We start from the raw sequence: 14,779 nt of genomic DNA, 5'->3' as shown, positions 1-14,779 counted from the left end.
ATAAAAAGATTTTCATTTGTATTTTTATATGAGCTATGACTATAAAATAATACTTAAAAACACAATGGAAGTTTCCATCCAAAATAAGTGGAATTAGTTATTCTGTGCAATATATTTTTGGCAATAAAATATATAACAGAGGAATATGAATTGCTTTATGATTAAAATTATCTCCAGATGAATAAATTAACCATTGTCTGGTTTTCTGACAACTTTTGAATTGCCCATGATTTCACCAAGATCAGTGTCCTTTGTTCTAAGAGTGTCTCCTTTCCTCTTTCAGGGAACATGAGCGACATTACTGCTGACAGAGGCAATGGATGAAGCCAACCACTCTGTGGTGTCTGAGTTTGTATTCCTTGGACTCTCCAATTCATGGGCAACCCAGCTCTTCCTCTTCCTCTTTTCCTGTGTGTTCTATGTAGCAAGTCTGATGGGAAACCTTCTCATTGTGCTGACTGTGACCTCTGACCCTCATTTACAGTCCCCCATGTACTTCCTGCTAGCCAACCTTTCCATCATTGATTTGATATTTTGCTCCTCTACAGCTCCCAAGATGATCTATGACATTTTCAGAAAGCACAAAACCATCTCCTTTGGAGGCTGTATAGTTCAGATCTTCTTTATCCATGCAGTTGGGGGCACTGAGATGGTGCTGCTCATCGCCATGGCCTTTGACAGATATGTGGCCATATGTAAACCTCTCCACTACCTGACCATCATGAGCCCACGGAGGTGCATTTTGTTTCTAGTTGCTTCCTGGATTATTGGCTTTATTCATTCAGTGACTCAGTTGGCCTTTGTTGTAGACTTGCCCTTCTGTGGGCCAAACGAATTAGATAGTTTTTTTGTGACCTTCCTCGATTTATAAAACTTGCTTGCATAGAGACCCATACACTGGGATTCATGGTAACTGCCAACAGTGGTTTTATTTCTGTGGCCTCCTTTTTAATTCTGATCATCTCTTATGTCTTTATTTTGGTGACTGTTCGAAAAAAATCTTTGGGCGGTTTATCCAAGGCCCTTTCCACTCTGTCAGCTCATGTCACTGTGGTGGTTTTGTTCTTTGGGCCGTTAATCTTTTTCTACATGTGGCCATTTCCCACATCACATCTGGATAAATTCCTTGCCATCTTTGATGCAGTTATTACTCCTTTTCTAAACCCATTCATCTACACTTTTAGAAATAAAGAGATGAAGGTGGCAGTGAGAAGACTATGCACTCAGTTTGTAAATTATAATGAAATTTCCTAAATATATTGATGATATATGAAAAAAACCAAGTATACTTGAATTTCAGATGAACATGTGTTATGTAAGCTGTGTTAAATTTAACTAGAATGCCACCATTTACTAATTTGTATTGTGCTCTGTCTTTTGCTTTCTGCCCATATCTAATTGTGATATCAGTCTGTTAACTGCCTTATAAACAGACTGGAAGATGAACAGTTGTGGCTACTTCATCTCACTAATGGGCTTATCTGTATATAAGGGCAAACAGAGTTACTATAAATGTTAAAGGATCTATTTTTAGAGTCAGTATATAGCTTATTATCTATTTTATATTCTTTCCATTTTAAGTAAATGATCTTATTGTAAATATAAATATTAATTTTTACTGACTCTGATTTGTCTTACTATTTAGCTAATTTGTTTTCATCTCTTCAGTTCATTACTTGGAAGCTGTTTATTTGTGAAACTGATTTTTTTAAGGTCCGGTAAGGAGGCAGACCCATACCAATTTTTTTGAAAAAAGAAATTTTGATGTAAAGAGTTGTTAACCAAGTATAATATTGTACTACATGATATTTGTGGGAAGCCATTGTTTTGGACTAGCTGCCTACACTAGGTCCCAGCAGACAGACCAAACCAGAAAGGACTCATAGTGCTCAGTGCCATGCAATTAAACCTAACTTTGAAATGGACCCATTTTCAAACCAAACCAAACTGACCCAACCCAGGAGATTCCAAATAACCTGAATCAGTGTAACAAGGAAATGCCCTCAGTTCTAATCCTCTAAGGGAAATAACTCTACTTTTTGTCTTTGATTCTGATTTCTTCTAGCCTTTTGCTGCTTATAAAACCAACTTCCTCTGCTCAGCTCATCATACATCTATTCTACTGGAGAGAATGAGGTGTCACCAGATTCTAGAATCACAAATAAAACCCAATCACAGCTTTAAACAAAATTTGATGTAATTTTATCTCTGACAGTTAAGTGGTTATTTGAAAAATAATGAACTCTAAAGTCTTAGATGTAGCATTTGTAGTAAGCAACTTTTGTCTTATTTTTAAAATTTTTTAAGATTGCGTTTTGATTCATTATACACAAATGGGGCACAACTTTTTATTTCTATGGTTGTGCATGATGTAGATTCACACCATTCGTGTAATCATTCATGTACATAGGGTAATGATGTCTGTTTCTTTCAACCATCTTTCAAACTCCCGCCCCTTCCCCCACCCCCATTTCCCTCTTCGTAATCTAAACTTTCTCCATTCTTCTCTTACCCCCACTCTCCACCCCCATTACGTATCATCATCCACATATCAGGGAAAACATTTGGCCTTTGGTTTTTTGACTTAGCATGACATTCTCCAATTCCATCCATTTATCTGCAAATACCATAATTTTATTCTTCTTTATGGCTGAGTAATATTCCATTGTGTATATATACCACGGTTTCTTTATCCATTCATCTGTTGAAGGGCATCTAGGTTGGTTCCACAATCTAGCTCTTGTGAACTGAGCTGCTATGAATATTGATGTGGCTGCATCACTGTAGTATGCTGAATTTAAGTCCTTTAGGTATAAACTGAGGAGTGGGATAGCTTTATCAGGCACTTCATCTACTTCAATATTTTTGGAATCTGTTACTCGAGAGTTATGATCTTTAGGATATGCCACATTCCCTTGTTTTTTCTTATGTTGTGATTTGCACATCTACTAAACATTTCTACCACTTTTATGGGATAGCCTTCATACACAGATTTCTCCTCAGAACGTGTCTTGGGGTGTCAGTTTGTCATGCATTGTTGAGTTTATTTTCAGTTGGGCACCACAATGTAAATCCCCTAAAGCTTCCTCAGCTATTAGTGATTTGGAACACAGTGTGTATTATATTGCAGTTGGAGAGGTCCACTGTCTCTGTGCGATGCACAAGAGTGGGGACTCTAGCACTTCAGGTGGGCGTGGTATAGGCAGCAGAGTGTGTGGGATGCACCCCAGTGGGATTACTCCTACAGTGGGAATGGTGGCCTCTATGGGGAGATAGAGAATTTCCTCAGGCATTGTTGATACTGTCTCTAGCATTGGTTGCTCCAGAAGAAATGAGGAGTCTGAGGCACTTGTCCTTTGATTAGACAACGATGTGGGTCCAGGTGCTTCTTATGGAGAGGCAGGGGCAAGAATCACAATACCCAACTGTGGGCACTCACAACCAATTCCGTCAGTAGCCCTTGAGCAGAGAAGGTGTGGGGGCACCTGACGCTGGTGAACTGCACAGGTATAATGGCATAAAAAGTTGTGTTTTCCTCTCTACTACTGTGGTTGTGCCTACCCAGAACAAGGACCTTCGACTCTCCCTCAGCTTTGCAAACCTGGGGATGAGGCCATGACCAGGGGCTTTTCTTACCCCAATTTTCTCAGTTGTAGTACCCACCAGAGATCTAGCAGCAATGGGTCATTGTTAGAACCAGGCAAAATTCCTCTCCACTGAGCTACTCACAGGTGCAATTGAGAGAGGAATGCAGCTGGCACCAGAAAATTTCTCTCTGGACCTTTTTAGGCTGTTCATTCTGGGGGCAAGATGTGAGCTGGAGTCATGGACGTGGGCAGGGTAGAGGGGAACCGCAGAGTTCTTTCTTTGCCTTGTTAGTGACAGGCACCATGCATGGTGCTGTAAGAGCAGCAGAGGGGACAACATGAACAATTCCTTCTGTGCAAAACTACATTCCACTGGCCATGCCCCCAATCCTGGAGGGCAGGCTCTGATCCCGTAGTTCTTAAGGATGGTGACCTCTGCTCCCCTCCACATAAGAACACCATTTCTCCATAATGCAGCATTCTCAGTGCGTTTGAATAAGAAGTCACTCTGCAGAGCAATGTTTGGTTCATGAAGCAGCTACCCACTGAGCCAGTGCAGTGGATTGTGGGGTCCCAGAGATGGGAACAGAACATATAGGGTTTCTGACCACCCCCCAAGAGGTGTCCAAACTCTGACAGTAGATCCCTTCTCAAGATGGCTCCTGGTTATAACACCCTGAGGGTTTGCTGGGAGGTGAATTCCTTTTCTAAAGACAGAATACTATGTGGTTTTCAAATTTCTTATCTACTTAGGCTATTACACTGTGAATGTTGTGAAACACCCCAATAGCTCGGATTGCCAGTACCTACTCTGATGGATTTTTCAGGGCCTCTTTCACCTTTGCTCCAATACAAGGGAGAATCCTCCTCCTCCAACTGGGAAGCCAAGGCAGTAGGTGCTAACTGGGGTATTTTGTTTCTCTTGCTGTGCTGCGGTCCCAGGTCTGGATTTTATATGGGTTCCATTTTTCTTTTCTTTTTTTGGGGGGGTTGGGGTGGGGGGGTGGGGAGTGGATTCTATTTTTCTGGCTGTTGAATTTCAGTGTTCTTCCGTGGGCACTCACCTCAATCGCAGCTATGCACCTGTTGCTTTGATCTTTTCAGAGAAGCAAATGGAGTGCTTGGTGACTCCGTTCAGACACCTTGCTGATCTTGAGCACTGTTTTACATCTATTCCATAGAAGCACATGTGAGGCATCTAAGAGATATCATATGGGACTGAACTTCAGAACTGACAAGCACTATATTTTATATAATAATTTAAAATGAGGATGTTAATATAAATTAGAAGGGAAATGAAAGATTACTCACTAGAATGGGTTGAAAAAATTAATAAAGTAAAATTGAAAAAACTAGATCCTTTCCTAATTTTCACCCAAAATAATTTTATGTAGATGAAGATTTTGAGAAATACATATATTTGTTAATATTTATTAGGTATTGACATGAAAATGAATATCCTAAGAATGCAAATATGGAAGCCATGATTTAAAACCTCCATAGAGTTAGACTCAAAATTTTAACTTTAATGTATCAAAGTCATAGGGAAAAATCAAGAAGAAAACAACAAATTTGGGGAACAACAAATTTGTTTAAGAACAAAGAGTGAATGTCTTTAACATTAAATGGATATTGAATTCAACATGACAGTCACAAATATTTCACCTGTGAAGAGGAATACTTCATCCAAGAATATTTAATTTATATTTCAAATAAAAATATGTGACTATTTTTCGGTCTGCCCTGAATCACTTTTCCCTTTCACTGATGGCTATACCCCACTTCCTTCATTTGGGAACTTACCCTCCTCAAATCCATGTAGTTCTTTATAGACTGTCAACCACCTGACCTCAGCCCCTCCCCACAAAGGTGGAAATGAGATCCAGACCTGACCCATTAAAGAACTATAGCAATGCCAGTTAGAATCCTTTCATTAGGTTTTAACATGGATGCTAGGAAAATGACTCACTGTTCTCTGAGGTTGATGGCGATGCTGGGATGAATTTAATTTGGAACTATTTGTGCCTCTTGACTCTCCGCATACTACTTATTAAAAATAGTGTACAAAAGAATAAAATTAGACAAAGATACAGAGATTGTTTAAAAGAGTTTAAAATGAGAAAGAGTGAGGAGGAAAACAAAGAAAGCAAGGAGGAAGAGAAAAGGAATGAATGGAAGAACAAAATCCAGAAGTGTGAAATTGAGAGTCCATGGAGGCCAGGAAGCTGACCAACCCTACAACTAATCCAGTCAATTTTCATGTGTGTCTTAGCTAGTTTATGCTTCTTTGGAATAGATTCATTATGAGACTTATAATTCAAAAGTTCTGATCATGTCCTTGAGGGGCTGGCAAGATGGCCAAATAGAAATACCCAAAGCTCAGCTCCTTCCACTCAAACAAGACACAGAATAAAACATGAACAGCTGCATTCAGAGGTGAGCGGCATTGAAAACTCAACAAGGGCAAGATTATCATCCTGCAATTCATGGAGGACTGAGCTGGGGGCATGGAGGTGGAATAAAGTGCAGCACAACCATGAACACAGTTCTCTGGCCAGAAGGAGCCCCCACTGCAGGGGCAAGGATGAATGGAGAGTCCCACCGGGCCTTGAATTTGTGGACACTAACAACCTAACTGCAGATGCTGGCGTCTAGGTCTAGAGCCCAGTTAGGGAAGTATCCTAAAGTCTGCACCATAGCTCTGTTCCAGAAAATGAACTTGTGTTGTCTCTTCTGTCACCCACACAGCCCAAGCTATAGCAGTGCAGGAGACATGGTGGGGAGGAGCCACTGACTACAATTGACCCCATGCCACAGCTGGCCTGAGCTGCACCACACTCCATTCAAGCCATATAGTTGGTCCAAACTACTGCCCTATTCAGCCCAAGATGCTTCTCCAGTTGGCCTGCACCATGTAGTTGACTGGGCCACCAGTGAACATAAGAATGCAACCCATGTTTCACATCCCCATGGTGCTAAGACACCCAAACCACCACTAAGAACAAAGGTCTTCCACCACTGCTGGGAAAATATCCACTATGCTTCACATTTCCAGTGCCACCACTCCAATGTCTGGGATGGCCACAAAATGGACACATCACTTTTACTATTGCATGCATCACACACCTGGACCACTAGAGTATGCATTTCCCCATGTTGTCAAAAACATAAAGAGAGACAAAAAAGGTCATCATATACTGATAAAAATATCGATTCAACAAGAAGATATAATGATTGTAAATGTACATGTACCTAATGCTGAAGCACACGGTTTTATTGAACAAATATCATTAGAGAAATTCAATACAATAATAACGAAGGACTTTAACATATACTATACATGTGATGCAGTTAACCAACATTTACAGAACTTTTCACCCAATAGCAGAATGCACATTATTTCTTTGTAAGTATAGGGAATAAAACCCAGGGGCACTCTACCACAGAGTTACACCCCCCACACACACCCTTTTTATGTTTTATTTTGAGACAAGATCTTGCTAAATTGCCCAGGCTGGCCTTGAACTTTCAATCCTCTTGCTTCAGTCTTCTGAATTCCTAGGATTACAGTCATCTGCCACTGCACCTGTCTACATTCTTTTCATCAGCATGAAACATTCTCTAGATCATAGCCCATATTAGGTCATAAAACAAGTATCAATAAATACAAAAAAATGAAATCATACGATGTATCTTTTCTGACCACAGTGTAATAAAATTACAAATCAACCAAAAAAGGAAATTGAAGAAATCATAGAAATACATAGAGACCAAACAGCACACTTTTGAACCAATAGTGGGTCATCAGCATACTACAGCAATGCAGCCACATCAATGTTTATAGCAGCTCAATTCACAATAGCTAGATTGTGGAACCAACCTAGATGCCCTTCAACAGATGAATGGATAAGGAAACTGTGGTATATAAACACAATGGAATATTATTCAGCCATAAAGAAGAAGATATCATGGCATCTGCAGATAAATGGATGGAATTGGAGAATATCATGCTAACTGAAATAAGCCAATCCAAAAAATCAAAAGTCAAATGTTTTCCCTGATAAGTGGATGACGATATATAATGGGGGTCGGGGGCAGGGGGGTGAGAGAAGAATGGAGGAACTTTAGATTACATAGAAGGGAATGAGAGGGAGGGAGGTATGAAAAATGGTGAAATGAGACAGACATCGTTACCCTGTGTACATGTATGATTACACGAATGGTATGAATCTACATGGTGTACAAACCATGGAAATGAAAAGATATACCCTATTTGTGTACAATGAATCAAAATGCAGTCTGTAAAAATTAAAAAAAAAATTTAAAGAAATCAAAGGAAAATTTTTAACTTTCTAAAAGCAAATGAAACTGGGAAATTTGACATACTAAAATATGTGGGATACAGTAAAAGTAGTACTAATACAAAGGATTTTCATAGCAATATGTGCCCACATCAAAAAAAAAAAATTTTGAATAAGCAACCTAGTGATGCAATTGAAGTAATTAGAAAGCAAGAACAAAGCCCATCAGTTGATGTATACATAATATACAATTCAGGCATGCATAGGAATAAAATCTTCTCATTTGCCTCAATATGACTGAAAGGGCACTATGCTAAGGGGTGAAATGCTAATTATTCAATTTGATCATTAAAAATTGTATACATGTATGGAATTATCACACTGTACTACATAAATATGTGCAATTTATATGTCAATTTAAAACATTTTAAGTTTTTTTTTTTTTAAACAGAAAAGTGCAAAGGAGATTTCAATAACCTTCACTAGAGGAAAGCTAGAATAATACTTAGAATATTAGAATTTTGCAAGATTCTATAATTTTGTAAATTTGTGTTTCTAATTTTTGTTCTAGTCTATTTCACTGAGATGGCTAATCAAAATTTTTTGAAACCACAAAAAATAATAAAAATGATTTTTAAATGGGCAATAAATTTAAATCAATGTTTTTTATGAAAGACATAAAATAGACAACAGATATATGAAAAATGCTCAACATCAACTATTCATCAGGAAAATGCAAATTAAAACCACAATGAGATATCTAACTTTTCCAGTTAGAATGACTATTATCAAAACTCTCAGGTGAAGCCAGGCACGGTGGCAATGCCTGTAATCCCAGTGACTTGGGAGGTTCAGGCAAGAGGATAGCAACTTCAAAGTCAGCCTAAGCAACTTAGTGAGAACCTGTCTCAAAATAGAAGATAAAAAGGGCTGGAGCTAAGGCTCATGGTTAAGCATCCCTGGGTTCAATTCAAGGCACCAAAAATAATAATAATAATAATAATAATAATAATAATAATTCTCAGGTGGTAGTTTACTACTACCTATTTTGATGAAGGTTTTTAAGAACAGATTAACATATAAATGTTTATAGTCCCTTTTCTTCTCCCATTCAGAAAAGTGAATCCTCTTTTTGGTAATTCATCTTTCCCTTTTCCTCACTCTCAGCCAACTGCTTCCTGGAATAGTTCTATATTGCAGATGACAGAACAGAATCAGAAATGAACATATAAGGAATGGGATAGCTGGGTCATATGGTGATTCCAATCCTGATCTGAGGAAACTCCATTCTGCTTTCCAGAGTGGTTGTACTAATTTGCAGTCTCATCAACAATGCATGAGTGTACCTTTTCCATATCCTTGCCAGCAATTATTATTTGTATTCCTAATGATTCCCATTCTAACCAGAATGACATGAAATCTCAGTATAGTTTGAATCTGAATTTCCCAGATTGCTAAGTATGCTGAACATTTTTTCATGTATTTGTTGATCATTTGTGTTTCTTCTTTTGAGAAACGTCTGTTTAGTTCATTATGGTTTGGGTTAATTTTGGTGTTTGGGGGGAGTTTTTGTTTGTTGTTTGTTTGTTTGTTTGTTTGTTTAGTTCTTCATATATTTTAAAGAGTAGTTGGCAAAGATTTTGTCCCATTCTGTATGCTCTTGCTTCCTTTGCTCTTCAGAATTTTAATTTTAAGCCATCCCACTTATTGATTTTTGGCAAACAAGAATGTACACTGTCCCTGCTAGAAAAAACTACAGGGAAATGTCCACCACAAGAGATTAATAGCGAATTGTATTTTCACATTGGGACATTAAATAGAAGTACAAAAAAGCAAACTGCAATGCAACAATATGAACAGAGTTTAGAAACATCATATTGAAGGGGGAAAGCCAAAGCATTCACACAGAAAGAAACAATGTATATAAACCTTGCAAAACTTATTGCTTATGGATATTTACTTATTTAAATTTTTGTTTTCATAAACAAGAAATCCGGGAGGGGGAACTACTGGGTGAGAGACAGTAAAGAGATAGGGCTTCGGAGAGTAGATGCAATCATAGATGGGCTCACACAGCTTATCTGATACTTTTAAACTCAAGTATATGTTTTCTATTTAGTAAATATCTAATATATTGTAACAAAAGTAGGGGAAAGTTTTAATGGATCAACAGACAACATGTTTTGTTCTTCAGAGTTACAAGTATTTAAGCTAATTATATATCCATTGTTTTCAAAGTTGGGAATAACTGGTGCTCTAATTTACTATCAGTGACACAAGTTTGAACTGATCCAACTATTATACAGGACACATTTATAATATGTAATCAAGTCTCACAAATACCTTCTGGCTCAGCAGTTTCGTTTCTATTAAGTTGTCAGGAGAAAGTAATCAAAGCCATCTATATGGGTAGTATGTCAGATGTATTCATAACATGATTGCTCATAACTTAAATTGGAAAATGTCCAGCAATGAAATACTATCTAAAGCAATGTATCTATATCCATAAGATAAGTTATCATATAGCCACCAAGAACCATATGTTTATATATTTATCATCATGAAAATATTTACATATTATATTCTCAATGATCAAGGTTATTATAGAACCATCTGATCTATTTTTCATAATACAGTTTTAAATGCAAAAAGAAAGATCCAAGAAGTATACCAAAATTTCAACAGTTAAATGTGTGAGTTAAATGATTTTCTGTCATTTTTCTCCCTAGAGAATTGGAGAAAATCTTTGCCACCTGCTCCTCAGATAGGGAATTAATATCCAGAATACATAAAGAACTCAAGAAAATTAACACCCTCCCTAAATAAAACCAAATAACTCAATTATTAAAGGGAAAAATAACTAAACAGACACTTCTCAAAAATGAACTACAAATGGCCAACAAATATGTGAAAAATGATCAACATTCCTACCAATTAGGGAAATACACATCCAGACTGCATTGAGATTTCATCAGATTGCCATCAGAATGGCAATTATCAAGAATACCAATAATAATAAATGTTGGTGAGGATGTGGGTAAAAAGTACACTCACACATTGTTGGTAAGACTACAAATTAGTTCAATAACTCTGGGAGGCAGTATGGAGATTCCTCAAAAAACTACAAAAGGAACTACTATGTGATACAGCTATCCCCTCCTAATTATATATCCAAAAGATCGAAAATCGGTGTACTACAGTGATGCAGCCATATCAATGTTTATAGCAGCTCAATTCACAATAGCTCAACCATGGAACCAGCCTAGGTGCTCTTCAGCAGATGAATGGATAAAGCAAATGTGGTATATATACACAACAGACTATTAGCCATAAAGAAGAATGAAATGATGTCATTTGCCAGTAAATGGATGGAACTGGAGACTATTATGCTAAGTTAAATAAGCCACATCCAGGAAGTTGAAGGTTGAATGTTTTCTCAAAATGAAAGAAAGATAAGGGAAGTAGAAGGGGATTGAGGAGGAGGAGGGATGGGATAAGGGGAAAACAGTGGAATGAATCTGACCTAACTTTCCTATGTACATACAAGAATATACCACAGTGAATCTCACCATTATATATATCCATAAGACACTAATTTAAAAAAATAAAAGTAAGTAAATAGCAGAAAGATGAGTAGAATAGAGGAAAGAGAATGGAGGAGGGAGGAGAGGAGGGTAAGGAAAAGTACTAGAGACTGAATTGGAGCAAATTATCTTCCATGTATTTACAATTATGTCAAAATTAATCCTAATGTTGTATGTAGCTAATATGAACCCCAAAAAAACAAACAAACAAACAAACCAGACCTGAATTTTAAATAGGTGCATGTAGTTATCTTGTGAGAACTCAGTCTACTTTTTCAATTTGAAGGCTTGCCCTCTGTTTTGGCAAATTTTCTTTCTTTTTTTTTTTTTTCTTATTTGTTTCTTACATTTTTTCAAATGTGTGCATTATGGTTGCAACATGATAGATTTGTTATCACATGTCTGTACATGCACACAATATGATGATATAATTTGGCCAATACCACTCCCTAGCACTTCTCTACTCCCTCCTTTCCACCCTTGGCCCCTTTCCTCTACTGATCTCCTTTTCATTACGATGAGACCCACCCCCACTTTTCCTTTTTCCTCTCTAACTTCCACATGTATTCGAGAAAATATATATCCCCTCGCCTTCCAAGTTTGACTTATTTCACTTCTAGTACTGGTCTCCAGGTCCATACATTTTCCTGCAAATGACATTCCACTTGTCCTTATGGCTGAATAAAACCCCACTGTGTATAAATACCACAGTTTATTTATCCACTCTTTCGTTGATGGTCACCCAGGCTGGTTCCATAGTTTGGTCATTATAAATTGTGCTGCTATAAACATGGGTGTGCCTGTATCTCAGTAGTATGATGACTTCAATTCTTTAGGATAGATACCTTTCTCTTCTTTATAACTTTTCATAACTCAATCTATGGTTGACCCCATGCATTGATCCTCTACCTTTCTGATATTTTTCTTCTATTTGTCATTTCTTGTTTTTGTTGTTCTGATTTCTGGTTCTATATGAATGAAATAATTTTCAGTCATTTTTTCCTCCTCATCTATAAATAATCTAAAATGTATTTTAGACTCAAATTCAGTTGATCTTAAAAAAGTTTAACATTTTGTTCTAAATCTACCAGGTTTCCTATCCCTTGAGATACAGAAGGAAAGAGTTGTTTCTTTCTCCCTCTCAGTTATTGTTTACTATTGTTATTTGGACAATAACAAATAACTCTTGACTTTCCCCTCTAGGTACAATGAACAAGAAATCATGGTTTCTGGTTTTATGGAACAACACAGTCCTGTACAGAAAAACAAAAAAATTATCAACTACATAATAAAAAGGTCTTTCCAATAAGGGATAAGAAGACATTAAAGTACAATATAAAGACCGGAGTAGGGAGGCAAGAGGGAAGTGCTTTAGAACGGAGTCTTTCTTGGAGTTCACACTCGGGCTCAAACTTGAATGAAGACAAGGAGCCAGTCCTGCATACACCTGGGTAATGTGCTCTGCAGGCAGAGGACAGAGCCAGCATTCAGGCCTCTGGAGACTCAAGGCACCATAGCAAGGAGAGGAGAGAGTGAAACAAAAAGTTATCGAGGTCGGCAGAGTCAGATCTTGTCAGGCTCTGCAGATACTGGCTAGCCACGGGGTGAAGCAGGGTCCAACCTCCCAGCATGCCTTGAGGCTTCAGCACTTTCCATGAGCTTCCCTTCTCTCAGGCCATGCACTAGCTCAGAAGAGTAGCCCAGTGATGTCTAGTCCTTTCCACAGCACCCACAAGTCCATGAGTCCCCTCTCTGTAACACCTTTGATTAGTCTGCACATGTCATCCCTTAGTTATAGTAATTGTTTGCTTCAGAGACCCATTGTCCATTCCTGTGATTGTGTTGTGTACTTCTTTTTTTCTCTTGTGCCTCCTCTTTCCCTCCTATCCCCCTTCCTCTATGCTACTGACTTTCTTTCTATTTTTTAATTTTTCAATTGGTACTTTATAGATATAGACAAGGGTGGAATTTTATTGTGATATATTTATACACGTACATAGCATCTTTCTGCATTTCCTTCCCTTTCCCATCCCTCCTTCTTCCGCCTCAATCTCCTTCTTCTATTTCACTGATCTTTCCTCTATCCTTATGACATTACCCCTCCCCTGTTTTTCCCCCTTACTGTACTCTCATTTGACCCTTTATTTTCTAAGTCTGGATTATTTATTTAGCATTGAAATGGATAAAGAAACTGGTATATATGCACAATGGAATACTATTCAGCCATAAAGAAGAATAATATTATGGCATTTGCAAATAAATGGATGGAATTGGAAAATATCATGCTAAGTGAAATAAGTCAAGCCCAAAAAACCAAAGGCCGAATGTTTTCCCTGATAAGTGGAGGATGATATATAATAGGGGTGGGGAATGAGAGAATAATGGGGGAACTTCAGAATGCGTAGAAGAAAATGAGAGGGAGGGAGTATGAAAAATGGTGGAATGAGAGAGACATCATTGCCCTATGTACATTACATGAATGGTATGAATCTGCATTGTGTACAACCATAGAAACGAAATTATGTACCCCATTTGTGTACAATGAATCAAAATGTAGTCTGTGAAAAATTAAAAGCTAAATAAAATTTTTTTTAAAAATGTAGCATTGAGTTCTCCAGTTTCATCATTTCTTTTTCTTTTTTTTTTTTTTTTTTTTTTTTGGTACTGGTGATTGAACCCAGGGGTTTTTAATCACTGAGCCACATCCCTAACCCTTTATATATATAAAGGGTGTGTGTGTGTCTGTATATATATGTGTATATTTTATTAGAGACAGGGTCTCTCTAAATGCCTCCCTAAATTGCTGAGTCTGGCTTTTTGAACTCACAACCCCACTGCCCGGGGCTCCCCAGCCTCTGGAATTACAGCATACGTCACTGCACCCAGTTTATCCATTTCTTTCTTCCTATCTTCCTTTCTTCCTTCCTTCCTTCCTTCCTTCCTTCCTTCCTTCCTTCTTCCTTTCTTTCTTTCTTTTTCTTTCTTTCTTTCTTTTTTCGGTTTACCCATTTCTAATTGATGTGGGACATGCCAGAACATCTCTTCTAAAGTTGCTGTACTTCACAATGTCTAATACGGGGAAAGAGGTCCCCAAATTTGGAATTTCTCTGGACTTTGTAGTCAGCATCTACCATTGGTAAATTCATAAGTCTCGAATTTTGAGGTGGCTCTGGAGAAGGAAAGGCTTTGTGGATTGGGCTCAGACTTCTATGGTTTTCTATCCCTGCAACATCTCTATTGGTTTTCCAACATGGAGTTATTTTTTTGTGACCAATTAATGATGCAGGACTCAACCTGAGCTAGGATT

General features: G+C 37.7%; 1 pseudogene; it reads left to right on the top strand.

The window, feature by feature from the left end:
* The first annotated feature begins 304 nt into the window (after positions 1–304).
* Positions 305–1,254, top strand: LOC124977400 (olfactory receptor 4F6-like; annotated as a pseudogene).
* Positions 1,255–14,779: the final 13,525 nt, after the last annotated feature.

Source organism: Sciurus carolinensis, chromosome 2 (genome assembly GCF_902686445.1).
Source record: "Sciurus carolinensis chromosome 2, mSciCar1.2, whole genome shotgun sequence".
Classification (NCBI taxonomy): Eukaryota; Metazoa; Chordata; class Mammalia; order Rodentia; family Sciuridae; genus Sciurus; species Sciurus carolinensis.
This window is presented reverse-complemented; position numbering and strand designations above follow the sequence as displayed.